The sequence below is a fragment of the Prionailurus viverrinus genome, chromosome D1 (genome assembly GCF_022837055.1).
Source record: "Prionailurus viverrinus isolate Anna chromosome D1, UM_Priviv_1.0, whole genome shotgun sequence".
Classification (NCBI taxonomy): domain Eukaryota; kingdom Metazoa; phylum Chordata; class Mammalia; order Carnivora; family Felidae; genus Prionailurus; species Prionailurus viverrinus.
The window spans coordinates 75,573,655-75,600,901 of record NC_062570.1 but is presented as its reverse complement, the minus strand read 5'-3'; the positions used below and the strand labels follow the sequence as shown (position 1 = coordinate 75,600,901).

Genomic DNA, 27,247 nt, shown 5'->3' with positions numbered 1-27,247 from the left:
GTGTGTCCTTGTTCCTCCTAACCGTTGGCCCCTTTTTTCAGCTCATGGCTTTCCGACCCATTCCCTGAACCTGACAGTCCAGCACTCACCCTTGCAGACAGTGACCCCCACCTTAGCCTAGGTCCCTGAACGTGACCTCTCTTGTACTCTCATGGTAACCACAAGGTAGAGTCCTAGGTCCTAGTATTGTGCAACCCTTTGTGGCACTGACCCCCTCCCCTCCCCAGAGGCTGGATCTGCCCTTTGCTGACAGTGTCCTGTTCCAGACCTTTCCATCCTCAGCATCCAAGAGATGTGCCCCACATGGCTCAGCATTTGCTTACTTGCACGTCCGTCTTCCCTACTCTTCTACTTCTCTGAATTCTTAGCACCTCCCCAGCTGGGGGAGGCACGTGATAAATATCTCCAGAACAAAAGCTGGAGTGTCTATCTTGTTCCTCAAGACAGGAAGAAGAGGGGAAGAGATTTGGGCCAGAAAGCCCGGTTTGAGGCCTGGCGTCCCAAAGACCTGCTCATTCGAAGTCCTCCTTTCCCTCACCTAGAAGATGATGATCTATAAAGTTCCTTTTCCCTCCTACATTCTGCAAGTCCAGCCCTGTCTGATAAACTAATTTGTGTCCAGCTGTTAATGGCTTAATGGGTTTCCCAGATAACGCACTCCAGTTTAACAGGGGATCTTCCACTCTTTCAGCCAAAGCAGTGACTAACGGGGAAACGTTCAGACACTGCAGGGGCCAGCCCGGGGAACATCAGACAAAACGAGCTCTCTAGGCTGCCCCGAATGTGGGCTGATGCCTTTCCACCCACGCGCAAGGCTGGCTGTGGACAGATGTCAGCTCTTACGTGGCACGGTGATGACAAAGGAAAGACCACAAGCAGCGTGCCACCCCCTGAGGTAGGGAATAAGCTAATAGCTTAACATAGGGAGTCCGTTATTTTTTCCCCAAATAACCAGGAGCGAATAGTAAATTAGCACAGAAGAGTTCAGCATCATCTGTCCAGTGAAAATCCTAGCCATAGTAGCAGGTGTTTCATAAGTCTGGCAGAGGACAATTTCCACTTACTCATGACAGCAATGCTCAGAAAAGCCATCTTCCCCATTTTGCAGATAAAGGCTCCGAGAGGGTAAGTGACTGGCTCCGTCCAGTCACTTCAGACACTGCCAAACAGGAGCATCACTTGAGACGGCCTGCCTGCCCCCTATCTCTGCAGCGTGCACGCTATTGCTGTACTATGTACAACAAAGGAAATCTCAGAAATGCCGTCCCTGGGAAAATGAAGACTGTCTGTGAGCAGACGTCTCTGCAAGTGGCCTTAAGGCTTAGTCTGAGTCCCCTTCCCTTTCTGGGAGGGCCTGGAGATCTCGGATATGGAGGAAGATGTATAAAAGTGAAAATAAAAGATTTGGGGAAGTACACAGCAGGCAGTCTTTTTAGAAACTGAGAGTCAAATCTAAGCAAAGCACTAATCCTTCTCGGGGAAGAAAGCTGGGACAAGGAGGGCGAGCACAGAAGATGCCATCTCCCCTCCACCAGCTTTGGAGGGGAGTGAGCCCCCTGCCAAAAGGTCACTGGGAACACTGGGGTCTGCAGGGGGTCCACAGCGATTGGAGGGTTTGAAAGTAAGATGTATGGCTTTCAGGAGGCAGATACAATGTCACACTGACAAGCCCACAAATGAATGAATACGGCCCTCCTCGAAAGGGCTGGGCTGGGCTGGGCTAGCAAAGGATTTCCCTCCCTCCCTCCTCCCTTTACTTTTTTCTTGAGATGAAAAATTATGTAAAGGCATCTCCCAGTGCGCATGCTAAATGCCACTGCCTTCGGTTTGTTCCCTGAACAGTGTTTCATGTGTGGCTTTCTGGGTCCCCCCACAATTCACTTTCTTCCTTCCAGGGATGGGGATCAGTGTCTGAGTGGTGCAGTGTCTCCCATGGCCCCTCCAACACGCTGCTCACTCTCCTGGAGGAGGCCGGGTACAGCCACATCTCCACACCTTTGCTCGGGCTGTTCCCTCTGCACGGAAGTGTTTTTCCTTCCATTCTCTGCCAAACGATATCATGTAGATCTGGGAGGACCCAAAGCAAAGTTAACTCAGTTGGTGAACTTCTCTTAGATCCCTCCCCTTGGAGAACTCTCTCTCCTCTCTTCTGTGGTCCCCAGCTCTTTGTTTCCATCTTCTCAACAGCCTTTGTAACAGTCTGTCTCCTTCTGCAGTTGCGGGTGGGCACATCTCATTAGCTGTTGCAAGTGTTAGTACTGATGGGAGTATTATCACAACCGGCTTACAAATTGCTTAGGAACAGGTACTCTAACTTACTCACCTTTGAACACTCAGAATAGGGTTTGGCTTGTCACTGGCACTACAAACAGAATTAATACATTCAGAAGGTCAGGACTATAGGAGGCTTAGAGATCATCCAGTCCCCTCCCCCATAATTGTCCAGGAAAATCCAGGTCCCCTCTATAGAACGCCTTCCGCTGTGCCGTGTGAAGTGCACTGAAAAGAAATCCAACTGAACTGTGGGAGGCTGGACACAGGACACGATGGCATCTCGGGAAGGCTCTCAGGAAGAAATCCGAAATGCGCGGTGACCTTGCCACACTAAAGATTCACTTGCTTGCTGGGAACCTGGATACTGGACATTTCTTTTCAAATATTGCTAGAAGAGCTTTTGGAGAGCGAGGATTATGTCTTATTTTTCTCTATGGCCTCCCAAACACTGCCAAACATAGAAGGAGCTTAGGGTAAAAAATAATTTTCAGGAAGAATGGACAAATAATTAAAGACTAACTTTAAAGCTCTGGGGTAAGAGGCTTTTGACTTCTCCAAAGCAGCCAAACTGGTCCCAAGCAACTTAGAGCACACTTCCGAAGAGCAGGCATGCTTTTCCCTCAGATCCCAGGGTTGCCAGGTGCCCCTGGTATTTATTTGCTCTATTCAACATCCCAGGCCCAGGGGCTCCTCCTCCAGCCCCCTCCCCTCCCACTCCTTCAATGAGGCAGATAAGGGTGGAAATTGTGCAATCTCTGGGTGACCTCTGACCCCCCTTTGAAGGGCCTCCACACTGCCAGCCCTCCCTCCTCCCTCTCTCCCACCCTCTGAGCAGCCACATCTCCTGCTCTGACCCCAGTGAGGTGTCTGGGCATGGGGACTGCAGACATTTTTGAAGGTAGCATAAAGACATTTTAGGCTTATCCATCCCGTTCCATTGAGCTAGGGGTTCATGTAAGGTGAAATAGAACTGTTTAAAGCAAGCAAAAAAAAAGCTTAAAAAATCCTACCACAGAAATATGGATAGCTATTGTCAAAGCACTTAAGAAAGTTAAATGGTTTCTAATTTTTGTCCTCTGTTCTGGTTTTGCGACTGAGTGATTCAGATGAACGGTCTGGAATGGAGTTGTCCTCAAACTCTCACTGGGTTGTGTTGGTTTGTTTTGTTTTCGGTGGTTGTGGTTTGGTGGGGGAGAGGGTGGTGTGGTTTTGTTTATTTTATTTTCCCTGTGGGATCAGCCCTTTCATTCTGGGCCGGTTCTGGTCACCAGGGATTAAGGTCAGCAATTTACGAGGCAGTCTTCTTTCCCAAGGGGCTGTGGTCCACACTTCCTGGGCACCATTGAGGAACTCAGTGGCTCCCCAGTAATACTTGTGTTGTAGGAAATGCCATTGCTTTTCATGATAGAGATATGAAAGGGACACAGATACCCTCGAAGTGGGTTAAATATTATTCCCCAATGGGGGCTCTGGAGGCTTTTCCTTTGGAACAAAAGCAGCGGCAGGTAAATTGATTCCACTTTTGTTAGGCATCCTGATTTCACAGGAGATTGCTTCTCTCTCTCTCTCTCTCTCTCTCTCTCTCTCACACACACACACACACACACACACACACACACACACCCCGCTGAGGGCGTCCTCCTTCCCCCAGCCCAAGAGAGGCTACCGGTGATGAATGCCGAGGGGGCTGGCACTGTGGGTCTGGTACGCAGGGCATGAGATGAGGGTAAACAGGAGGAAACAGATGTCTGAGATGCACCTACCAAGACAGTGTGCGTGCACACAATCACCCTCTATTCCAAAGTCAACAAGGACAACCTGGGAAATCCCAGAATGAGGGCACCATTGTTTAGCAGAGGAAAACTTTCAGCACTGCTAATGACTCACTTTTTGGCTTCTGTGTGGGCCGTGAAATTACCACTGCTATTGATCACATGGCCTCCACACTCGTGGGCGTTTCTCAGCTCCTAGAGCACAGTGAGTAGCGGGGGTTCTTCCCAGCCAGCCCCCTTCCACAGCTTCCTGCCTGGTCATGCTCGGGTCAAATGTGGACCTCGAGAACTCACGATGACCTAATTTTATGTTTGTCAAAGCACTTTCATGTCAGTTACCCAGGTGGTTATTCTTAGAACCATTCTGTGATCTAAGCTAGATGGCTGGCCTGATCCCGTTTTCCGAAGAGCTCACTGAGGCACAGAGAGGTTAAATGAGCTGTCCAGAGTTGCACAGCTGCTTAATGAGCAGGCCACATTAAGTCTTAGATCTACAGGCTCCTTTCTAAATACCCTCTTCCTGGGTTCTCAAGACAAGTGGACTTTACGTCGTATTCTTATTTTCAACAGAATTAATAGCAGCAACCAATAGCTAATAATAAAATAGATTTCAGGAGTGAATCTTCTATGTGCTACGTACCATTCTGAGAGGTCTGCATGTACTATCTCATTGAATCATCATAGTAACCATACGATATAGCTGTGAAAATTACATTGCCCAGAGGGGAAACCAGGCATAGGAAAGTCAAATAACTTGCCCAAAGTCACAGAGCTAGTAAGTGACACTGCTTGGATTCAAACACCGTGTAGCTACAGAATCTATGTTCTTAACCTGTGCTGTTCCACCTCTCTGTGTGGTGACATCATGATCATAATGTAAGCCTAAGATCAAAAGTAAAATAAATACTTCGCTGAAAGGATTTTTACAAATAATAGGTACTATTCCCAGTTAGTGGAGGTTTTGTTTTTGGTTTTGGTTTTTGCTTCTCCTTCTTTGGCTTTAATGATTGCTGCCACTACAAATAAACTTCCATTGAATCCACAAATTCTTCCTCAGATCACGCAATGGTAGGCAGTATTCTATTTTATTATTTTTTCTAATGTTATTTTCTTTATTTTGAGGAGAGAGAGATTTCTGTATTTTGATGCACGCGAGCAGGGGAAAGGCGGGGAGAGAGAATCCCAAGCAGGCTCCGTGCAGAGCCTGACTTGGGGCTCGATCCCATGAACCAGACAGAGATCATGACCTGAGCTTCAATCAAGAGTCAGATGCTCAACCGACTGAGCCACCCAGGTGCCCCAGTAGGCAGTATTTTAAATAGCTCTGTGACCTGGGGCAAGTTGTAAACATATCTACATCTCAGCCTCTTCTTCACGGAAACGGGTATGATCGTACTGACCTCTTAAAATCAGGGGAGCTCCGACATATGAAGGCCCCTGAAAAACTCTAAGTTCCTAGAACTAGTTTCCCAAAACTAATTGACGGGAAACATTTCAGTCTGTTCAACCACCTCACCTATGTGTCTTAACTGTAGGACTTTTGGGAAGCTTAAACACGCTAGTGAGCAGCCCAGAGCTCTAAGCAGCCATTTGGAAACGGAGCACTGCCCAAAGGTATTTGCCGGCAGAATCCTTCAGGTGGAACACTTCTCAAGCTACCGCTCCAAGGAACACACTTCAGGATTGGTACCTGCAAGGCTGCACCTGGCATATATTTTCCCAGCAGGCCCTCCTCTTCGGCAACGTTCAGAGCAGCCCGAGGCCATCTGAAGGCACCCCTAGATTTTTTTCTCACTCCATTTTGAGACCCTGCGGCGGGAGACTTAAGCCTGCACTTCTATCATAACTATCGGTCCAAAGACCACAGAATATGAGTGATGGGACCATGGGGGCCTTGGGGCTCCAACAGAAACATGACCAGAGAACTCAGATGACCCCACCCCTGTGTCCTACACACAATCTGGTTTCTATCAGGCGGGCTCCTGTAGTCACACTGAAGGTCAGTCATTCAGAATATGTCGCAGGCCCCCGACACAAAACCAAGGTTTGAAGGATGGCCTTACTGATAATGAATCCCCATCCTTCCAGCATGGAGCAGAGGGTAAGGAATGACAATGGGATTGGTCCTACATCAGCGGGGGTGGGGGGCTGCCCAACTGGAGGAGGATGTGCGCCTTTGCTCTGATACCACTGTCCTATAGAGGTGGACACGGAGTGTCTGAAATAGCCATTGTCTTATTCTGATAATACACTTGCTAATATTTATCAAGTATTTGCATACTTAGCACATCCCAGACACTGAGCTATTTATCGACATCACCATCTTCATCCTCGCAATAACTCTCTGAAAGTGGTACCATCACCAGTATCCAGAACTGGTAATAGAAGCACAAAGGTGTTAGGTAAATTACCTATCATCACACAGCTCATAAATGGTAGAATTCCATGGTGGAAGTCCAACGTGGGTTTGTCTGAATCTATAGCCTTGTACCGATGGTTATAGGCTTTGTAGGTCTTCTAGAGCAGTGGTTCGCACAGTGCGGTCCCTGCACTTACGGTGTCAGCAATACCTGGGGATTTGTTACATATGCCAAGTCTTAGACCACACCCGCCATAGACCTGCGGAAAGAGAAACTCTAGTGCGACCCAGCAGTCTGTGTTTTGTTGTTGCTGTTGTTGTTGTTGTTGTTGTTGTTGTTGTTGTTGTTTTATAAGGCCTGCAGCTCATTCTGATGCCCGCGGAAGATGGAGAATCACTGATCCAGAGGAAAGAGCTTTGTACTCAGGCTGTCTCTTCAGAAAGCCCCAGAATGAGTCATCTGGCCCATTGTCCACTAGCGTCACCCAGCAACAAGCAGCGCACAGCAGGGCAGGGTGCAGGGCCCGTAGTTATTCCAGGAAGAAAAAAGTAATAGTGAGGGCTGGCGGTCGCAGGTCACTAGGGACCGAGACAGAACAGGGAGGGAGACCTGAGGCCAGCACAAGGCATGCCTGCATTGAATATGCCACACCATTCCCACCCCACTTGCTCACACAGCCACAGGTTCACAGAGGGCTGTGCAGACCTTAAGGATCCCTGAGTTCTCTTCCTACCCGTGTGCACACCCGGACCTCAGCAAGGCCCCTGCCAACAGGGGCTCCTGCCTCTGCTCGAACCCCTGCAGTGATGGACAGCTCACTGCCCCCAGGGCAGTTCTTCCTTCTGTGGAGATTTCTGCGTGTTTCCTTGCACTGTTCCCTGCCATTCCTTCCCCCACCCCACCGAACTCAGTCTGAACTAGACTGCCTCAGGGCAGCCCTTCCGATATTTGACAGGGCCCATCCTTGCCCGGTCTTCTCTTGTCCAGGCCCAAGGCCTTGGCTCTTTCAAGACTTCCTCTTCTACCTGTTTTCGTGTCCTTTCACTGTCCCGGTCCATCCGAAAAGGCTCCTGAGGTATTCTCAGAGAGGAATCCCCACAAGCCCTCATCTGCCACTTTCCGTTGGCCGAACTCAGCACACTCCACTTAATGGAATAGTTTCTTCGGGCAAGCTGAGCCAACAGCAGCCGGCCTGGCCACGCTGTCCCAAAAGAGGGCACGGGGAGGGGGCGCTGACCGCCTTTCTTTCTCTTCTACCTGATCAAGGCATGGAAAATGGCAGCCTGTCCTTCAGAGATTGCCTCCCTGCCTCTGCTTTCTCTAGGAAATGTTCTCGCCAAGCCCACCCAATGTGCAGTGAGGGAGGCCCATCCTGGATGGGGAAGATCCCCCCTATGTGCCCGCTCTGCGTAACCCGGAGGAGACCCTGCTCTCTGGCGTCTCCTCCTCCTTCCCAGGATTGGCAGGGGTCCACCAGCCCCATTGGAACCTTTGGCTCTCGGAGATGGTAAACATCAGGCCGTGTCAAGGCCCTACAGCCTCTCTGCGGTTGGCAGTGATCAACCAGTCTGCAGGGAAGAGATAGCGATGGGTCTGTTTTCACTGGACGGACTTGTGGTTATCTTCCCCGAGGAAGCCAAGGCGGGGGCTGGGTTGGGAGCCTGGAGATCTGGCTACAGGCCCTCAAGCTCCCAATGCAAGCTCCCAGTGCCTACTCTGGAGACAAACTGCTTGAATTCAGAGTCTGGTCTACCTCGGCTTGCTGTGTGACCTGGGGCACGTTGTTTAACTTCTTTGTGTCTTGTGATCTCATCTGCTCATCTGCACCTCTCAATGGTGAGGCCCATGTGAAACATGCATATGAACAGCGGACATGGTAGCTGACACACGGTCCGTGCTCACTGGATCCTTATTGTTCCTATTGGTACACTGCTTTATACAACTGGGTTAGGGAGCAAGTGATGCATGACTAGAGCCTTTCTAACTTTACAAAGACTTCATTCTCTTGTTCGAGCCTAACAGCTCATGAGACGAGAACATTAAGATTTATCATTACCATTGTATATGTGAAAACACTGAAGCCCGGAAAGGTCAAGTGACTAGTCCAAGGTCACACAGCAGACCCATCACCAGATCCCAGACCATCTGATCTCCTGCCTTGGGCTCCTGGGGTGTGGCTATGAGGGACAGTTTGATTTATACTATTACTGCATTTTCCCTCATGTTCTACAGCTGTCTTATTTTCTAAAATCAAGAGCTACATGTGTGATCTTGGACCTAAAATCCCCAATCTAGACACCACACAGGCTCCCTTGTCCCATGCCTCCCGGTTTCTATCCTAAGGGGCATCCAAGGAAGAGATTTCTCTGTCTCTTCACTCCCTGACCTGGTTTCTAGGCCAGGACTTATCTGGTCCCTGCCTGGTGTTCAAGTTTACAGCCAGGCTCGCTGTCCAACCCAAGGCTCACTGTCTGACCCTGAGCCAGAACTTGAAAGTGCACAGTACCCAGTCATCCTAGAGACCTCCAGGGGACGCCCCATGCCATGCATCTCCTGAGTAGCCGCCTACAATGTCCTCAGGAAGGGGCCCAGGCTCTCTTTTGCAATGACACAGATCCAAACCCATTTCTCCTAAGGTTTCTGGACTGGAGCAAGGCAGGGTGGGTGTGCAGGGTGGGAGAAGTGTATACCTGACTGCTCCAGATGCACCCCTCTAGTTTGCAAATCCCAAAGCCCTTCCTTAGAAGGAGATTCTAGGAGACTTTTGCCTGGGGCTGGGAGATGCCATGTTCTCTACTCAGTGGCTCCAGAAATACCAGATTTTTACACGGTGTCCCATCTGGGCCCAATAAGCACCATCTCTTCAATGTCTGCACTAAGTGGCTTGCAGGCTGTCTTGGCTGTGTGTTCCTGGGAAGGACAATTGATCTCAATGCTCCTCCTCTGGCTCTAAGACATGCTTTTCTCCCTCCTCAAGAGATGTCAGGCATTGGCTCCACTGAGCACTTATCATCCAGGGGTGCTCTAATGACATCAGTTTCCTGAGAGTTGGACAGTTCCCCTCACTTCAAGACCCCGCTTTGCTCTCCCTCCTTCTCCTGCTCCTCCCCATGTCCACACTTGGCTTCAGACTGCAGACCCTGACAGCACGTGGAATTGGGTTCTCACTGTCCTCACCGTCACTCAGAGCCCAGCTTGGTGCTGTTAATAGACACAACCAACAGGGCTGAAAATTTATAAAGAGGGCCGCCTTGTTGCAGATGAGTGGTATTGCAGGGGTTGAAAACTAGCTGCAGAGCAGAATTGTTCTTACACTTATTCATGCACGCAACAGATATTCTTGAATGACCACCAAGCGCCCCCATCCTTTTCTGGGTGTTGGGGAGACACACAGCTGAACAAGACAGACAAAGCCTGCCCTCAAGGAATTTACATACAAGGGCAGCAGAACTGACAGGCAAGTTAAATGTATAGTAAGTACCACAAGAGGTAGAGCCAGGTGAGGGACAGAATGTGCCTGGGGGTGGAAAGGCATGCCCTACAGACAGGCAGCCCAGAGAGGCTTCTCCAAGGAGGCACCTGCCAGCAGAGACTCAAACAAAGGAAGTGAGCCCTGTAGCAGACCTGGGGGAACAGTGCCACGGGCAGGGGGACAGGAGCGCACAAGCCCTGAGCAGAATGTGGTCAGTGTGCTCAAGGACAGCAAGAACGCCACTGAGACTGGAGCAGAGAGAGCAAGGCAGAGGGTGAGAGCAGATGAGCTGGAGAGAAAAGTTGAGGCCAGTGCCCGCAGCGCAAGAGTCTGCAAACTACTGCAAACTGACTCTGTCAGCCAATGAGCTAAGAACAGTGACTATGCTTTGAAAGGGTTAGAAGAAGAAGGAAACAAAGGTGGAGAAAAAAGGGAGACAATGATGAAGACAAAGAAAGATAAGAAGATGATGGCGATGTGACAGACTCCTATGGGACCCACAGAATCTAAAATATTAACTTGGGGCACCTGGGTGGCTCAGTCAGTTGAGCGTCTGACTTTGGCTCAGGTCATGATCTCACAGTTCGGGAGTTCAAGCCCTGCATCAGTCTCTGTGCTGACAGCTCGGAGCCTGGAGCCTGCTTCCGATTCTGTGTCTCCCTCTCTCTCTGCCCCTCCCCCGCTCATGCTCTGTCTCTCTCTGTCAAAAATAAACATTAAAAAAATTTTTTTAAACTAAAAAAAATAAAATAAAATATCAACTACCTGGCCCCGTACCGAAGAGGTTTGCTTGTTCCCCAATATAGAGATCTGAGGGACAGTTAAGCCATCTGGGTTTTATTTCCAGCATCACAGGAAGCCAAGGAAGTTCTGAGCAAGGAAGTGGCACAAGCCAAGGCTGGCGCAGGTCAGGGCTCACTCTGGCTCCCCGTGGGGAGGCAGCTGTGGGGTCTGGCACTGGGTGCAGGCAGGAGATTTTATACTCACGCGGGAATGAGAGGACGGGGACGGTGGCTGTGTCTGGGATGGGGGCAGTGGCTGCGGAAAGAAGGGGCTGATTCTGAGGCACATCAGCAGAGTTGCCACACTGGATCCAGGATGTGAGGGAGGGAGAGGAGCGAAGGACAACTCGGGTTTTGAGGTGGGACAACTAGGGGAGTGTCGGTGCAGAAGGCTAAGAGAGGAGCAGCTGGCGGGGCAGGTTCGAGAAATCAAGAGTTCTAGTGTGGCCACGATCAGGCTGAGACGATGATTCAACATCACAGTGCAGACATGTATGTACACATTTGTATATACGCGCGTGTGCAAAATGTACACACGTAACGTAAAGGATGACGATGTCACCGACGCTGTTAGAAAAACAGAAAGGAAACAAGAATGTATAGAACAGCTACTCTGCTGCGTGAAGTATCTGATATTCATTCCCACAACAATCTATAAGGAAGAATCTCTCCATCTGTCTCTCCCACTTTACTGATGAGGAAAGTGAGGCTGAAACGGTTGAGCCGTTTTTCCAAAGTTGCACGCAGAGCCGGGTAGTGGGGAGAGCCGGGAGATGAAGCCAGGGGTCCCTGCGCTTAACCCCACGACCACTAAACAGAGCAGCACATCCCTGTCTACTCCGGCATGCAGCCTTCCTTTCTTGGCACCTGTGTTTGGGCATTTTTATGTGGGCAACACAATGGACAAGTTGGGTTCCCCCGGGTTTCCTGGAATTGATTCTACAGACCAGAGACGATAAAATGTTCTTGTTTTCTACCTCTGAATTTAGCAACATGGGATAAACACATTTTTATTACAATACCCTTTTCTCATTCAGTACTTTTTAAATTATGAAGGAACACGTGCTTATTAATTGAAATTTTAAAATGTGGAAAAATAGGAAGGGAGGAAAGTAGTAATGTTCACAGCCCTTAAATGTAGCCATGATTGATTCTGGGACTTTCTTCAACATTTTTCTTTCAAAGTTTATTTATTTATTTTGAGATAGAGACAGAGTGTAAGTAGGGGTGGGGCAGAGAGAGAGAGGAGAAGACAGAAGATCTGAAGAGGGCTCCGTGCTGACACCAGAGAGCCTGACGCGGGGCACAAAGTCACGAACCATGAGATCAAGACCTGAGCCAAAGCCAAACACTTGTCTGACTGAGCCACCCAGGTGCCCCTGATTCTGGGACTTTTAAAAGGCTGCACTTGACCCACTGTATAGTTAGCAACAGTTTCTGGGGTTCAGAGCTGTGAGCTAAGGGAAGAGAACCCAAAAGGAACCAATAAACTGTGCAGCAGAGGAGTTAGGTAATCATAAAAATGGCAGGCATTCATTAAGACAATATGTAGGTGTGTGCTAAGAGTTGTGCTAAGGGTTTTAACCGCATAATTTTCTTTCTCATGTCCCCCCATTTTACATTTGGAGAAACTGAGGCTCTTGTCACTCCCAAGCACTCCCAGAGCAGAAGCTCTTCAATCTCATGTCACTCTGTGCTTAGAGAACAAGTATGGCCCACCAGAAGGCTCTAACAAATACCGCTTTTTTTTTTCCCCACCCAAGAGTTTAGTGTAATTTTAGAATTGACCTCAACTGTGAATTCAACTAACACATGCCACCACATCACCGACCTCAACAAACATTTCTCGAACAACTAAAGAAAAACTAAAATCTGATCAATCCACAACAAAATTAAGGAGAGGAAGCCAGAGTGAAGTGAGGCAACCCAGGCTAGTCTCATGGATTCATTCATTCAACAAGTATCTATTGAGCCCCTACTAAGTGCCAAGCACTGGAGTGAGACACTGAGGACCAGTGCGGAACGTGACAGACTAAGATCCTGGCCTCATGGCGGATTTGGTCAAGGGATCACCATGGTTGGCTAAATCTGGGGAAACACTCGGAGTAGCTTCCCCTCAGACCCTAGAGGTCTGCCTTACTTCGCTCTGATGCACATGGCCACCCTGTGCCGACCAACTTGCAAAGAACTATCTAATTACACAGTGCTTCTGTTTTATTCTTTGGACCAAACATTGTGTAACTTGTCCTTCCACGTCATTTTTACTAGCTTATTTCTGCTCAGTTTCCAACCAGATCCAGTAACTGGAATTTTTAACCTGAGGCTATGGCCCTCCAGGGGTCTCCATGGATGAGAGGATGTTGTTATATGGATATACATTTTGCAGAGGGTCAGGGACATGAAGGGGAGCAAGGGTCCATTGCTTCTGTCAGAGTTGCAACGGGGTGCATAACCTCAAAAAAGTAAAAATCCACGGCCATAATCTTTTTCCACTTCAGTGGTATTTCCCATAATCTGTGAGTGAATGTTGACTCTTTTCCTCTGTAACAGACTCTCATAGAGCCGAGACTGAGTGGCATTTGGGGTTTGCTTTCAGAAACTACGCGAGTATAGCATTGGTATTTTTCCAGGCACGGCATAAAACGGAACTTAATTCATTCACTTCCACATTGACACAAGGGGGAATGTTCCAATTCCTCGGCCGCTGAGAAAGGCAATGTCCCCCACCAGGCTTCACACAACCCTCTTCCACTTGATTATTATTTGAGTCTCACCCCTGGCCCTGGCTCCACACTGTGGGTCTATACCGTTTCCCTGAGTACACACAGTCTTAGACTTTTTGGGGCCAAAGAAAATAACCCTGTTCTGATAGTCGAAGGCAAGAACAGACTTCCTAAGCAGGTTGTTCATCTGCCAGAATTCCTGCTCACTATGCTTATTCTTGAACTCCAGATATCAATCACCATCTCTATAGGGTAGAGAAAAGGAACAGAAAATACAGACAGTCTCCTGTTATTTCATTTTGTTGAAAGCAAGTAGCACATTCAAGTGGAACATTTAGGAGTCAAGGTCTTTGCGAGCACTCATTCCTTCCCTGCCTCAGCAAATACAGATCGAGTGTCTGGGCACCAGACACTTTCTAAGTGCTGAGGACACAGTAATGGACAAGACAAGCATGGTTCCCACCCTTCTGGAGCTTATGGACTAAGGCAGGAAAGAGCCATTGCAAGCAAATATACGTGTGTTGAGAGTTAGGACAACAATTATGAAGCACTACTGGGAACATGGAAGCAAAGACCCAGTGTAATATCACCATGGTGAAGAGCAAGGAAGACATCCCTGCTGCAGTAACAGATACGCTGAAGCCTGAGTAGAAGTTGCTAAGGCCAGGGTGCATGGAAGGAGAAGAGATTAGGAGCCATTGAGTCTTGTGCAAAGGCCCTGAGGCCAAAACTAGTACAGCGTATTGGAGGAACTGGAAGAAAGCCTGCGTAGCCAGAACAGAACGTGGAGCCACAAATGGCTGGAAACAGGCTAGAGAAGAAATAAAGGCTCTGTATAGACAAAGCCTTGCATGTCATTGTGGGGACTTGGGTCCAAATCCTGACCCAGCAATGGGGAGTCATGGAAAAGTACTGTGAAGCGTATGGGGCATGATTAGCTCTGAAAGGGTCTTTTTACTGTTTTATTTATTTATTTTTAAAGATTTTACTTTCAAGTAATCTCTATACCCAATGCGGGGCCTGAACTCACAACCCCGAGATCAAGAGTCGCATGCTCCCCGACTGACCCAGCCTGATGCCCCTAGATCTGAGGTTTTAAAAGATCATTCTGACCACAGTGTGGAGAGTAGACCAGGGACAGGCAAGACCATGCCTGAGAAACCAGTTTCAGAGGCCTTTCCAGTAGACCTGGGGAGAGATGCTGGGTGGTTTGAATCAGGGTGAAAGTGGTGGGCATGATGAGAAGTGGACTTCCTAAGAGAAAACGGGGAGCGTGAGCCCACAGACTTGATGGTGGGTTAGCTGTGGAGGTGAGGAGGAGGGAAGGATTAGTCCTCTAACCAATCATTCCTGCTCGTCTCCAAAGGAGTTCTAGACCCTCCTTCCCACCCTGCCTCCAGGAGATGGCTATCCAAGTGGACACTGCAGTGGGGTGATTTAGCACGTCACGTATCAATCTGAAAAGGAGCCACTGATTCTCGAGGCTCCAGTGACACTGGCCATTGTTATACACATTGCAGGAGCCACAGCTGTCCCCACTCGGAGCCTCTGTGTTGGTGATTCCACTACCTGGATCAGGCAGGCTCCCCTGGTCTTCCCACGGCTGGTCGTTCAGCTCTAACATGGTCTAACATCACCCCCAGTTGCTCGTGAACATGTCACCCTGCCTTCCCGTCTTCACAGCACTTGCCACTCTCTGAAGTAAACGTATTAATGCACTTGCCTACTTGTGGTTTGTCTGTATCTCCCCACGAGAAGGTAAATCCCATGACGACAGAAACCTCGCTATTCTTGTTTTATCGTGCCTAGCACAGTGCCTGGTGCACAGCAGGTCCTCAATAAAAAGAAGATGAATGAGTAAATGACTCCCCAGAGTCCCAAGGGCCCCCCGAGTGCCTTCTCCCTGGGCAACATAGACGTCCTTGGCTCTGGGCCTGGGCACAGACTGAGTGGCCCCTGTGCTCAGATTCCCCACGAGCCCTTTCAGACTCACTCTGAACCTCCGTCCGAACACAGGGCTCAGGTAAGTAATGGTTTTCCAAGAAACAGGATTCTTATGGGAGTTTCCTTTTATTCCCCAAAGCATCAGAACTGCCAGGGCTGGTATTTTTCCAAACTCCACACTTTGGGGCACAAAGCAAACTCTATAGGACCCTGGGACAGAATTCCTTATTCACGCACACGGCTAGAAGAGCTCACAAGCAAATATCACTTATGCTGCTGATTCGTTACTATTTCTTTTTCTGGTTTTCCCTACAGATCTCAGGGCCAAAGTCAACTGCATTTGTAGTTCATAGCTGGTTCTTTTTAACCCAGGGTATTAGACAGGATTCAGTCCTCCCGGCTAAAGGATTCAGTTCTCCCAGCTAAATTCCTTCTTGGAAAGGGCTCTTGATTCTTCTCTCTTGTTCTTCTAATTTTGTTTTCGACAAGATGTTTCCTAACATGAAGATGGGGACTGCATTCAGCAGAGGGGAAAGAAACAGGACGTGGTGAGGCCCAGCCAGGCCCCTGCAGAGTCAATGCCGAGGGTCGAGTCAATGCCGAGTCACCATGAATGGTCAGTTCTCAGGGCCTGTGAGTCACTGGCTGTGCACATGGGGCTTCTGGTCCCTTCCACATGCCTGCAGTCTCCTCCCCAAGCCAGAAGGGAAATGACTAATCACAGACATCACTGTCCAGTGATGATTTCACCTGAAATCATAACATGGTACCTGTAGGAGAAGATGAGCTGTCATCCTACAAATCTTCTGTGTTGTCCTGGGGTTGAGTTGAGTTGGGACAAAAGATGGGATCCCACAACCGCTGGGTGGGGCTAGGTACCTCTCTTCCACCTGCCTGTCACAGCAACAGTGTCTAGGCTCACACGCTGGCAGATGAGCTGGGGAGGCTTGTGGAATAGAGACCAAACTCTGTTCTAAAACTCTAATTCAGATGCTGGGATAGACTAGGGGATATTTTTCTCTTAGATATTGCCTTTCAGGAAATAGAGGCAAATGGAAAGATAAACTTTTGGGGGGGAATGGATAAAAATTCACTCTGAGGGATGTTTTGGCGGCCTCCGCTCAAGGTCACAGCAATGTCATCTGTAGGTGGGCTTGCCCTTCCTGAGCATTTTCATATGCTCTCCATCACTGCTGATCTGCACCCCCAAATGGTAATAGCAGTAATCTTTTATTGAATACTCACTGTGCGATGAGCCCTTGATATAGGTTATGTTATTTTATTCAGTTCCCATAAAAACCCCTTTAGGTGACTGTCTATTATTGTCTCTATTTTACGGACCAGGAAGCTGAAGAATCAGACATTAAGAGACTTGCCCAAGAACCGCCAGCCCATGAGTCCTGCATGGGGGACCAGCCCCTCACTGGATACCAGAAGCTCCACTCTCATCTGCTGCTAGCCTCTGTTCAGTGGAAGGATCAATTCATTCCATTTACTAAGCCAGGAAAAGTGTATTTGGTCAGCTTTTTCTCTTTCCCCAGAAAGCCTTTCACCAACTATTTTTTGTAACGCTGGGTTAAGTACCACCCGAGCCTTAGTCTCTTGTCATCAGTGAGAGTGCTGGGCAGGACTGTCTTGAGTGTCTTCCCGGTCCAAAGTTCAGGATCTCATTCTGACCTATCACACAAAGCATCTCCTTCCTCTCAAGGGGGGGAAAAATCTTATTAAGCTCTTTAGAACATACACCTGCAATTCTCCATAGACAGGGTCCTGCAGAATCCCCACAGGAGGTTATTAATTAAGATCAACACTCTCCTGGGCAGGAGAGTGTGCGAAGGTGGGCAGAAGAAAGCTGTTCTGCCAGGGCGCCTGAGTGGCCCAGTCGGTCAAGTGTCCGAATGCGGCTCAGGTCATGATATCATGGTTTGTGGGTTCAAGCCCCATGTGGGGCTCTGTGCTGACAGCACAGAGCCTGCTTGGGATTCTCTCTCTCTCTCTCTCTCTCTCTCTCTGTGTCCCTCCCCCACGCTCTCTCTCTCAAACTTCAAAAAAAAAAAAGAAAGAAAGAAACTGCTCTGCCCCACTGGGAAGGTCTCACTCCCAGTTCGGTAGCCAGCTGTTTAGTCACAGCCACGCCAATTCCTGGATGCATGGGACTATGATGACCAGACTGTGTAGCTGTGGAGGGAACCCCTAAGCCCTCAGACCCGCTGTCCGTTTGCCCTGCAGCAAAATGGAAGAGGGTTCTGCAGGCTGCAAGCCACGGCCCACCCACCAAGGATGCTGCCCACCTGCCCGGGCCTGGGCCTTTCCTCAGCCATCATCCCATCATCCCTCACTGGACACATGGCCGACAATGCCAAGAAACTGGCGTCAGTGAGAGAAGGTCCCTGGCCCTCACTGCCTCCTTTGATAGTCACCTCACTTTCTGCCGTGGCCACTGCCTCCTGCTCCCGTGGCCCGATCCATGCTTCCTCTCACTCCCTGGGCTCCCCTCCTCCAGCTGCTCCAGCCCCGTCTCTATTCCTCACAGACCCCCACTGTTCCTCCACCTGAGAAAGCCCCTCCTCACACATCTCACTACCTTTCTGGTCTCAGCTCCAACGTCCCCCCCTCAGAGAGGCCTTCCCTGGCCTCCCTTCCCTCTGTTGCTTCACTCGGTTTTATTTTCATCACCCTCACCATGGTTTGGAATGATTTTCTCCATGCATTTCACTGCCTGTCTCCCTGGCACTAAAACATAAGGTCTATGAAGGCAAGAAACCCCTCATCTTGTTCACAGTTGTGTCCCCACCGCCTTGGGTGGAGTAGTAGGTGCCCAATAAATGGAGGGAACTAACGTGTACAGATTCCTCACTCATAAGGTGGAGGAGATAATTTTGTCTCACAAGGCTTCTGTGAGGGGGAGAGATGACATATTTTCAGGGTTTGTCAAGACGAGGTCCCACTAACTGGAAGCTTTAAATTCATTCTTTGGGCATGGGAGAGAGGCGGTATAGACTGGCGGTGAGGCCTGCAGGCCCCAGAGTCTGAACTGGACCCTCACAGCTAATTAGCTTTTGGGCCTTCAGCAAATTATTTAACTTCTCTCGGCCACAGTTTCCTCGTCGGTAAAAGAGAGATAATAATAGTACTAACTCCCAGGGCGATTGTACGCATTACATTAAACGATCCATGAGAAGTACTCAGAGGAACCTGTAGCACGTATCACACCCTCGATAAATGTAAGCTATTACTGCGTAGCAGATACAAGAACGCATACCCTCTGTCCCACTCTCCCATTGCACACGATACAGCCTGCAAAGCACATGTATGTAAATCCTCTCATTCATGCCTCTAAAACCCTCCGAGGGCCAGGAATTACCTACCTGCTGAAAAACCTGAGGCTCAGGACAGCTTGCCCGAGATCATACAGCTAGCCGGAGCAGAGGGCAGAAAGCCTCCGATTCAGGACCCCAAAACTCTCTTCCTAGCCCCACGCCGTGCTTGCTTCCTCGCCTGACCTACAGCCCTGGAATCTGAACACGTGGTCAGGCCCAGGCTGGGGAAAGCCTGCCATGCTCTTTGCGTATTCCTGCTCAAAATAAATAGAAGCCCTGGGCCTCTGCACACTCACTGAGGCCAACCGTGTCTCTCCCGAGCCGGCTCCCATGCAGGCGGGTTGAGGGTTTGGCAAAGCCACAAAGGCAGACGGGGACTGTGGCTTCTGCCACTAGAGCAGGGCCAAAGTTCTAGTGCTCTCCCAGCTTCAAGGCACATCAACATAGCCCAGCGTTTCTGGGGGTGGGTCAGAGCAGGGCACTGACAAGGTCACCCCAGGCTTTTTCAACTGCTTCCAGCTGGCACGGTGTGTCCGCTGAGCGTCAGGGTCTTTCCCGCGGATCAGGCAAGCCTAGCGGCCCCTCCTGCTCTCACTCCCTGCCCTGCCTCAGCCCCTGGCCCTTGTCTGCCCTTTCCAAGGTGCCTCGACTAGCCTTTGGCAGCTCTCCCTGCATCAGGGACAACTCAGGAAAGGGACTCTGTGCCTGAATCAGTCCAAGGAATCCAAGGGGCTGGGTGCAAATGACGTGAGGGGGAAAACAAACCGCACTTACCCAAAAGAAGCTGGCGCCCTGTTCAGTCTTTTCAACTCCCAGCGGGAGCAGATTTGTTGTGACTAATGCATCAGGCTTTAAATAGTTTCAAGCGGCATAGTGATTAGCCCAAGGCACGACGGAGGCAGGCACAAAACGTCTCCAAAAGTGCAAAGTTTCCAAGAGAAAGGAAAGGCTGCCACTCTCAGAAAGCATTCACCTGCTGGCGGAAGCCCACCCAGTTCAAGTCCTTAATAAAGCAACAAGGCACAAGGAGCTGTGGCGATAAGGAAATCACACGGAACCAGGCGAGGGATTTTCGGTCGGATCCTGCCATCCTCTTCCTCACAAACCCTTCATGATTGTTCCTTGCCCACCATCTGCATTTCTCAGCATCACCTTCCAGGACCTTTATGAACCGGCCCTATACTGGGTTGAATGGTGTCTCATCAAAGCGTCATATCCACCTGGAACCTCAGAATGTGACCTTATTTGAAAATATGGTCTTTGCAGGTGTAATTAGTTGACATGAGTTCGCAATGGACTAGGGTGGGCTCTAAATCCAGTGATCGGTGTCCTCATAACAAGGCCACGTGAAGACACAGCGACACACAGAGAAGAGAATGCCATGCGAAAACGAGGACAGAGATCAGAACTCTGCGTCTACATGCCAAGAATTGCTGGCAACCACCAGCAGCCGGGAGAGAGGCAGAAAGCAGATTCTCCTTCAGAAGGAAGGAACCTGGAGGAACCCTCTAGAAGGAACCAACCTCAGTAATGCCTTGATTTTGGACTCCGAGCCCCAAAATGATGAGCGAACACATCTATTATTTGAGGACACCCTGGCGTGGGTTTTTTTTTTTTTTTATGGCAACCCTGGAACCTAGCACAGGTCCCAATCTACCTGTCTAACCCTGCTCCCATCCAAGTCACCTTCCTCACATTCCCTGTAGAAGAGGCGGCTGTTATACATTTAAAAAGTGACAGTGTTCAGGTCTCACCTTTGCCTTGTTGGCTGCTGTGTGACTTTGGGCAAAGCAATTAATTTCTCTTTTTTTTCAGTTGTCTTATGTATACCATGAAGATAACGGAAGGGTAGTTGTAGGAGGTTGAAGGAGAAAATGTGCATGTAACAAGAAGGAGACTATATCAGTCACAGAATTTCTCTGGGGCTTGAAGGCATTATATTTGCTTGGAAAATTGAGCCAAATAAACCTCCTTGCAGGACGGTGGCTTCCAAGTGCTAAGATCAAGAAACTGAGGGGCTCTGTTGACTAACAGGATGCATCGGTAGTATATAAGTTGGGTGGTAAGAGTTGGCTGATGCAGTGTGAGAAAGGTGAAGTTCATAAGCAAGAATCGAGGAGATAAAAAGGGCCAGTAAGACAGAGACTGGGGGAAGGAGGGAGCAACACCCCTCCACACCATGGTGTGAGTAGGGAGTTTGGGGGGAACAGAAATATCTAATGGATATTTCCAGTTCTTTGTGGTGAAGTCTAAAATGTAAGCCCATTCCCGCATCTCTTCTACAACATATGCAGTGAACTCTATACTGGGTACCAATGTCTTTATGATCATGGATTCCTTAGGCTTGAGTTTGGAGAGGTACTGAATTTAGAGGCTGGGTTGTCATAGGAGTAAAGTGAGGAGAGCCCACACCGATCCGTGAGCAGGAGAACCAAGGACTTGGGGGACATCTGGTTTACCCACACATGCAAGCGGGCAGCATATGGAGGGCACTTTGTGAACATTATACACGAATGCTTGCTTCAGCCTCGGTCCTCACCTTCCTGACCGTAACTTACTCCTGCCTGTGCTTAGAATGACGTTTCCCCTTCCTATACCACTTCTTTAGCTATTTGAATCCTACCCATCCTTCAAGAATCAGCTGCCTCCTGCCTGAAGCCTCCCCCCACCTTCCCAGCTGGAAAGGGACATCCTCTATCTCTTAGCTGCGGGCAGGGCGTATTCCCACACAACAGGTACTGTATTCTATCTGCAGTTAGAGTTAAGCAATAAAAAACAAGACAAAAAGTCACCCAGAGGCAGATTAAGGGAAGATGACCTCAGAACAAAGAGAAAGACCCAGGAGGGAGAGTGGGGAGGGGAGAAAGTGGGAGGAGCGGACACTGAAAACTCAAATGGCCAACTTCATTCACAGTCACTGTCTGGGGCTGGTGGCAGGTCCAGCTGGGGAAAGGTGATATCTTCAGCAGGCCTTTTTGTAAAGTTGAAACTCAAGCATTTCCCCTGACTGAGTGTCATTGCGAGGCACCGTGAAAACAGCTGCTGTGCTGGTAACTGGTTTCTTGGAAGCTCTCTACAGCCATGTGGACACAAATTAACAAAACTTCCCTCTGCCAAGCTTTCTCCCCACTCTTGCTCAGAGCAAATAAATATATCCACCATGGTCTGAAATGGCCCCTCAAAGGCGGGGCAGGTGAAATGCTCTGACCTACCCACAAAGAGCTCCGAGAAGGAGCTCTCCATGGGCCTGGAATGAGGAAATAAGTCCATTTACCTGTTCAGCGGGGGAGAAAGGAGACAATGAGACCTGCTCCCCACCTACCCCTGCCCTCGGCACCTGTCCCGGGGCCCGGCTACTGAGCTGCTAGGAGCTGGGTATACAGGAACAAAAAAATACATGTTTGCTGTTCTCAGGAAGGTCCTGATTCAGGAGGAGACAAACAAGCGGGCAACAGCAATGCAGTGTTAGTAGTAGTTGAAAGAGAGATTAGCCCATGGGTTAGGACAACCCAGGAATTACTGCCTGGGCTAAGCTGTGCCTTAAAGAGTGAAGAGGGATTATGTCTACAACTCACTACCACCACAAATCCACACGCTGGCTGTTAGATTCATCATCTTTTTAAATATTCAAATGTAAGGAAATGTATGACTTGGGGCAGCAGGAAGACCCTATGACAATCAGGTGAAGAAGCTTGGAAAGGGCTAGCCAAGGAGAGGGAGCAGAACATGCAAAGGTCCAGAGGCAAAGTCATGGTTGCCATATAGACACCACTGTTGTAAGGATACGTGGAGGATTCAGTGAAGCAGCTTCTATAACAACAGGAGAGGCTGGGTAGCATAAATATCAGACATTTATTTCCCACAGTTCTGGAGCCTGCGTGCCAGCACGGTGGGGTTCTTGGCGAGGGCTCTCCTCTTGGTTGATGGATGGCTGTTTTCTCACTGAATCCGCACATGGCGGAGAGAGCAAGCTCTGGTCCCTCCATCCCCTTATAAGGACACTAATGCTAACATGGGGCTCCCCCCTCATGACCTTATCTGAACCTAATCATCTCCAAAGGCCTTACTTCCTAACACGTTGGGGATTACAGCTTCAACGCATGAGTTGGGGGGAGGGGGTGGGGGGGGCACACACATTCAGTCCATAGATTGAGTTTGCAATAATTGACATTAATGACTATGAGAATAATCACTATCTGTTCCAAGACATATACCAATGAGAAAGTCTATCCCAGTATTAACAATCTAGAGTCGGAAACAGCCTATCTGCCCAACAGTCGGGGATGGGTGAAATAAATTACCTGCGTACAACTAAATACTCTCTCGCTAGTAAAAGCGACGGTATGTAGCTTGGAGGGATGTCCATGAGGGATGAAGTTTTTTAAACTGTAGGTCAGAAAAAACACAGATGTTAATCAGTTGGGAAAGAAGACTAGAAAAGCAAAACTGCCCAAAATAGTCACAACGCTTACCTCGGAGGTATCATTAAAAGTAACTTTTAGCTATCCTTTTACCCTGTCCATATATTCTAAATTTTCTACAGTAAACATGTAAGATTTTTGAAATAAGAAAGGGATGGGTGTGTGTGTGTGTGTGTGTGTGTGTGTGAGAGAGAGAGAGAGAGAGAGAGAGAGAGTTTATGTATTTACTGCCAGAGGTGACCCAGGCAATATGAGAAAGAGCTTCACTGTGACCCTGCAGGTCAGAATGAGTGAAAAGGCGCTCAGCCCAGGGTCCCTGCAGCCACTCCCATTGTGGGCTGTTACCTGAGTCCTTTCACATTCTCTTCTCAAAGGTCATGTTCAATCAGCCCCAACCATGCTCCTTAAATAGCCAGTGTCAGGGGCGCCTGGGTGGCGCAGTCGGTTAAGTGTCCGACTTCAGCCAGGTCACGATCTTGCGGTCTGTGAGTTCGAGCCCCGCGTCAGGCTCTGGGCTGATGGCTCAGAGCCTGGAACCTGTTTCTGATTCTGTGTCTCCCTCTCTCTCTGCCCCTCCCCCGTTCATGCTCTGTCTCTCTCTGTCCCAAAAATAAATAAACGTTGAAAAAAAAAATTAAAAAAAAAATAGCCAGTGTCAATGGCATAGCCACATTTACCTTCTAAGGTAGGAATGCCATTAGTTCTTGGAGTCAAAAGTTCCTTTTAAAAATGTGTAATAATTATTTGTCAGCAAATCAGCAATGATAGATGTGACTGTGGGCCTATTGGGCAGGTCAGGGGGCGGGGGGAAGTGTGGGGGAGTGGGGAGAAGAAGATGAAGGAAGCAGCTCCAGGGTAGACAGAAGGCAGCTGTAGTCTTTGAAGGGCCAGCGAAGTCAGAGAGCCAAGGAGAAGGCCCTTTGCCTTCACAAGTGAATATCTAGGCTGGCAGTCGACCACCTAAGGCACATCTAAGAAAGGCAGCAGGTAGGATTGAGTAACAGCTGAGACTGAGCACTTTATCCATCCGAGCCTGCCCTAGTCTACACTCTGAAGCTACAACGTGAGCCCGACACGGTTCTAACTTGCGTGGAGCTTACGTCCCCCCGGAAAGGAAGACTTTGAAAAGCAAAGGCACGTGTGCCACAAAGATAGGCAACAAAAAGTACTACGAACATAAATGCCAGGGTGTGAATAGAGACCGACGCGCTGCTATTTTGGATGGGTTGCTCGAGGAAGAGCACAGACAAGAGGGAGGTGAGGGAGCAAGCTCTGTGTTTCCCTGTGGAAAAGCATTTAAGGCCATGGGCACAGCCACAAAGGCCCTGAGTTTGAGTGTATTTGGAAGACTTAAAAGCACAAGACCTCCTGTGACGTCTGGGAAACGCTCTGGGGGCACCTTCCCCCGCAACCGGGTGTGGGTTCTCGGCACGTGGGCATCTCACACCCTGCCACCATCCTACGTAATCAGACCCAAGGAAGCTGCTTTCTCTGTACCACCACCACCATCCACAGGGGGAATGAGTCCCCGAAAACCTGGCTTTGGTGACTGGCAGCACAGGGTGATGGCTAAGAGCTCAGGCTTTGAAGTCAGACGCCCGTGGGTATACGTCCAAGCTCTCTCACATCCCTGCTGTGGGCCCCTGAGCAAGCTGCTAAGCTTATACGAAGCCAAGGAGTGTGCTGATAACTTGGATCTTCTGGGGAAGAGGGTGCAGGAGATGGAGGAAAGCCTCGATTTGCAGCATTCGCCAATTCTGTGGTGTAAATACAGCCACGGTGGCTGATTTCAGCGAGCGACGTGCACTCACGGACTACAGAACTAGGAAGAGACAGGTACAGTTGGCTCTCAAGAGCCAGCACCCGCCAGTGCACATCACCTCAGTTTCCTCATCTTTAAAATGGATTTCACCTCATAGAGTAGTTGGTGAGAATGAGATGAGGTGTATATAAAAAGCACTTAGCACCATGCATCACACACAGTTAACACTCTATAAGTGGGAGCTATAATTCTTCTTTTTTAATTTTTCAATGTTTATTTATTTTTGAGAGAGAGAGAGAGAGCATGAACGGGGGTGGGGGGCAGAGAGAGAGGGAGACACAGAATCCGAAGCAGGCTCCAGGCTCGGAGCTTTAGCACAGAGCCTGATGTGGGGCTCGAACTCACAAACCGTGACATCATGACCTGAGCTGAAGTCGGACACTTAACCGCCTGAGCCACCCAGGTGCCCCGAGAGCTGTAATTCTTACTCAGTAAGGATGTTGAATTCTGGTCTGGCTCTTGTATGTAGAAATGAATCCTCAAAGGAAGGACAGCAGAGGGTGAACAGGAGGGGTGGGGCCTTATTCTGGCCCTGTCTCTGCTTCCTGTGTGACTTAGGGCAAGTTGCTTCTCCTCTCTGTGCTTCGGTTCCTCCATCTGAAGTGAGGGACAGAGCTAGTTATAAAGTTCCTTCCAGGGCACCTGGGTGGCTCAGTCAGTTGAGCGTCCGACTTCAGCTCAGGTCACGATCTCACGGCCCGGGAGTTCGAGCCCCACGTCGGGCTCTGGGCTGATGGCTCAGAGCCTGGAGCCTGCTTCCAGTTCTGTGTCTCCCTCTCTTTCTGTCCCTCCCCCGTTCATGCTCTGTCTCTCTCTGTCTCAAAAATAAATAAATATTAAAAAAAAATTAAAAAAAAAAAAGTTCCTTCCAGATTGGACATTCTGCAACTTCCTACTTCGGGGACTGTTCTAGAAGCACCACTGGAAAGAGTAGGTGCTTACGGGTTACCAGGACATCATAAGGGTAGGATGGAGCTCCCTGGATTCTCACCAGTATTCAAAGCTACCTGAACAGAGGTGGCAAATGGGTATAGAGTCTAGGACAGCAAGCCTGAGTGAGTTCTTTCCTGACAAAGACCAAAGAACTGTTTAAAAGTTCAAGAGGAAAACACCTGAAAGAGAGAGAGAGAGAGATACCTGACAGTGGGGAGAGAAAAAAGAGATCTGAGTGAGTGGTTTGAGGATTAACATGTTCTCAGAAAAATGCCTTTAATAAGCATTTTATTTATTTTTTTTTAACGTTTATTTATTTTGAGAGAGAGAGAGAAAGTGCACACGAGCAAACAGGGGAGACGCAGAAAGCGAGGGAGAGAGAGAATCCCAAGCAGGCTCCACGCTGTCAGCACAGAGCCTGACGTGGGGCTTGAACTCACAAACTGTGAGATCATGCCCTGGGCCGAAAACAGGAGTCGGATGCTTAACCAACTGAGCCACCCAGGCGCCCCTAAAAAGCAATTTAGGAAGGAGGACTATGTGTGCCAAACCTCGCATGTAAAGAGAGAAAAGAACTCGGGAAGGAGCTGCAAATAAGATGCTGGGTAAGAGGAACACAGCAGAGGCACAGGGGAAAATGAAGGTGAGGACGACACGGCTCTAAGAGCACTGTCGCCAGGCACAGGCAGGGGAGCGAGAGGCTGGCTAGAGAAACAAAGTAACGCCAACCTCGTGGACTTGTACACCAAATCTGTACAGCTCAGTTCCTTGTGCCTCCAATGTCCTCATTAGAATCCCTTTGAAGTACATCAGACTATAATTTTCAGGAGTCAAGAACAAAGCTCCCTGTAGCCTTTGGCTCATTCGGACCATCAGTAGGAACAAAGTATCTGACACAGCTCCCTCAAAGCCACAGACATGAGGCAGGCCTGCCCGCCGATGACAAATGGCCCTGAAAGATTCTGTGGACTTTGCACTTTTCTTTATAAAAGTCTCTGGACTAGCCCACAGTTCTTCTCTCCGGAGGGGGTGGGGGGGTGGGGGGGAACGAATGAATATCGAGTTTGAATGCTGCGATCCCAGCAATTGCTTTCACTGGTTATTATGGCTTGGAACTCAATTTTTCCTCCCAAATAAGTAGTTTTCTCAAGCAGCCTGAGAACTCACAGCTCTTCTCGTCATGACGAGTAGGTAAACTTAACTGAATTTCCATCTTGGTAATCCCCGCTCGAACATTTTTGGGTCAGACATTGTTCCCATAAGGAGCTTAATTCCGATGCCTTGACATCCAGGGAAATGAAAGGCGGAAGTCGGAACGCGTATTTCATTCTGACTGGAGCTAAACTCTGACAGGTAAGCTTAATTACTGCCTGCCTGCAGCTCCTAATCAAGCGGCTTCTGACGGAAAGAATAAAGTCATAATA

At 49.1% G+C, this 27,247-nt stretch overlaps 1 protein-coding gene and 1 non-coding gene across 10 annotated transcripts in view; both read right to left on the bottom strand.

Moving 5' to 3' along the window:
* The window catches only part of NAV2 (neuron navigator 2), a 741,507-nt gene that overhangs the window by 333,643 nt on the left and 380,617 nt on the right, over positions 1 to 27,247 (bottom strand). The window lies entirely within an intron of this gene.
* LOC125147284 (small nucleolar RNA SNORD45) lies at positions 12,421 to 12,492 on the bottom strand. The gene has a single exon (XR_007145112.1). It is a non-coding gene; the product is annotated as a small nucleolar RNA SNORD45 (small nucleolar RNA).